Here is a 3,007-nt window from a genome sequence, read left to right as displayed (position 1 = left end):
CATTCCAATTTCAAGAATAAGGGAGATGTGCAGAGCTGAGCCACTCCATGAAGATATGGGAAAGAGAGATGGATGCTAGCTGAGAGGAAAGATGGCAATCTGTAAGCAGTAATTGGTTTCATGCCATGAAAGAGTACTACAGATGCAATATAGAGTAATGCAGATACAAAAGTGTATGAAAGGGTGCCAAGAGAGGAGTTGTGGTATTGTATGTAGAAGTTGGGAGTAACAGAAAAGTATGTGAGAGTGGTACAAGATATGTATGAGGACAGTGTGACTGCACTGAGGTGTGACAACCAGGTTCAAGGATGGTCTTTGAGCCGTTTCCTGTTTGAGAGTCTCCGTGAACTGTGATGTTCGCAGATGACATTGTGATCTGTAGTGAGAGTAGAAGGCAGGTTGGGATGAACCTGGAGGTATGCACTGGATGGAATGGGAATGAGAATGAGCAGGAGTAAGACAAGAGTACACGTGTGTGACTGCATGGAGCAGAGGTAGTGAAAGCAGACAAATTTAAAAATACTTGGGTTCAACAAGTACCCTTGTGCCCTGTGTTGGCTGGGATTGGCTCCGGCAGACCCCCGTGACCCTGTGTTCAGATTCAGCGGGTTGGAAAATGGATGGATGAATGGATGGGTTCAACAGTCCAAAGCAACGGGGAGTATGGTAGGGGGGGCCTAAGAAGAGAGTGTAGGCAGGGTGAACTGGGTAGAGAAGAGCGGCAGGAGTGATTTGTGATAGAGGAGAACCTGCAAGAGTGAAAGGGAATGTCTATAAAATGGCTGCAAGACCAGTTATATTGTATGGTGTAGAGATGAAGGCATTGACGAAGAGACAGGAGGCAGAGCTGGAAGTGGCAGAGCTAAAGATGCTATGATTTTCACTCAGATTAGCAAGGGTAGATATGATTAGGACTGAGTATATTAGAGGGGCAACACAGGTAAGACAGTTTCGTGACCAAGTGAGAGATGGTACATTGAGATGGTCTGGGCACGTGCAGAGAAGAGATGAGGGGTACATTAGGAAAAGAATGCTGAGGATGGAACCACCAGGCAAGAGGAAAAAAGGAAGGCCAAAGAAGGTTTGTGGATGTGGTGAGGGAGGACATAAAGGCAGTCGGCATGGCAGAAAATGATGTTAAAGATAGGGATAAACAGAGATGGATGATCTGCTGTGATGAACCCTAAATGGGAGCTGCTGAAAGAAGAAGAAGAAGAGTTGGTGACATCACCTTTAGCTTACTGTAATTCCTAACAAGTATGTTAGATTGCCATGGGCACATTTTGACCCGCTGCTTCAGTTTAGTAACATCAGGATGGACTTCTCATGTGCTCTAAACATCTTTGTTTGGTCATTCTTGGATTTGCCTGTTTGTTTCTCATCATTGTCTTGAAGTTTTATTCAAAAAAATTTGAGCTTCAGCTCATGGACAGATGGTTTGATGTACCCTAGTGCAGTCTCCTGATCAGGATCAAAAGCCAGTTTAGAATCACTGATTTCCCTACCACACATTTTTGGCATGAGAGAGGAATTTAGATTACCCTTACAGATCCAATGTCCTGACTTCTGATGCTGGAAAGGTCACTCACTATCTGTATGAAGTCTGCAGGTTCTTTCATGTCTGAATGAGCTTTTCCCTGAGAACTACAGTTTTCCTCCCACGTCTTAACCAGTGACTTTGTATTGGCTCCATGTGACAGAGGGAGTGCCCTGTTTTGTGTTGATTCTGCCTTGTGCCTTATTTTTTGTGCCTTATTTGCAGTAAAATAAATCAGCCAACACCTAAAATAATATAAGTTAAAATAGAAAACTAAGTGCTGAGACTTATTTATGTGCAAAGTTTTGACAGTACATAGCTATCAAACTGACTTCCCATGGGAAAACACACAAGAGTCCCACTTATGCCCATTTCATGTTCTCTCACAAACAAGCATGTCATGAATCTGGGGTCTTTGAGACATAAGGCACTGAGTATACCCTTTGACCAAGTAAGCAACTCCAGACAATCCTACAAACATCACAGGTTAGAATGCCAAACAAACCTACAAATGTCAATGGTTGGAATCCTAGACAAAATGATTGATAGATAGATAGATATTTTATTAATCCCAAGGGGAAATTCGCATCAGGCATACAACATTTAAAAGTGCAGTGTGGAGATGCCGGGGATTGAACCCGGGGCCTCATACATGCAAAGCATGCGCTCTACCACTGAGCTACATCCCCACTGCAAGCTTACTAATGTCATTGGTAAGAATCCTACAAAAACCTACAATGGATACAATACCAGACCAACTTACAAATGTCGCTGGTTTAGAATACCAGATTAATCTACAGATATCATTGGTTAGAATCCCAGAAAAACTGACAAATGCCACCACCAGGTAGAATCTCGGACAAACCAATGTTGAGTCCTTGAGCAAGGCCAATAACCAGGGGTGCTGTACAATGGCTCAACCTGCACTCTGACCCCCAAAGGTCACGTGAAAAGGCAATTTCTCCTCGGAGATTAATACAGTGTACCAAAAAATGTCACCCAATAGAATCCCAGATAAACCTATCAATGTCACCATTTAGAATTCCAGACACACCTACAAATGCCACCAGTTAGAATTCCAGACAACCCTACAACCAGTTAGAACACCAGACACCCTACAAATGTCACTGGAAGAAAACCTAGACAAACCTAAAAATATTAATAGTTGGAATTCCAGGTAAACCTACAGGAGGCCCAGACCCCTCATAGACCCAGTGATCATCAAAGGTGACTGTGTGCAGATGGTGCAGACCTATAAATACCTGGGAGTGCAGCTGGATGATAAATTAGACTGGACTGCCAATACTGATGCGCTGTGCAAGAAAGGACAGAGCCGGTTATACTACCTTAGAAGGCTGGCGTCCTTCAACATCTGCAATAAGATGCTGCAGATGTTCTATCAGACAGTTGTGGCGAGTGCCCTCTTCTACGCAGTGGTGTGCTGGGGAGGCAGCATTAAGAGGAAAGACG

At 43.7% G+C, this 3,007-nt stretch overlaps 1 non-coding gene across 1 annotated transcript; it reads right to left on the bottom strand.

Annotated features, from left to right (window-relative positions):
- Positions 1-2,154: 2,154 nt before the first annotated feature.
- trnaa-ugc (transfer RNA alanine (anticodon UGC)) lies at positions 2,155-2,226 on the bottom strand. The gene has a single exon. It is a non-coding gene; the product is annotated as a tRNA-Ala (tRNA).
- Between the last annotated feature and the right edge of the window lie 781 nt (positions 2,227-3,007).

Source organism: Erpetoichthys calabaricus, chromosome 10 (assembly GCF_900747795.2).
Source record: "Erpetoichthys calabaricus chromosome 10, fErpCal1.3, whole genome shotgun sequence".
In the NCBI taxonomy this organism is placed as follows: Eukaryota; Metazoa; Chordata; class Cladistia; order Polypteriformes; family Polypteridae; genus Erpetoichthys; species Erpetoichthys calabaricus.
Note: the sequence above shows the minus strand (reverse complement) of the source record. Positions and strands in the feature narration are given on the sequence as shown.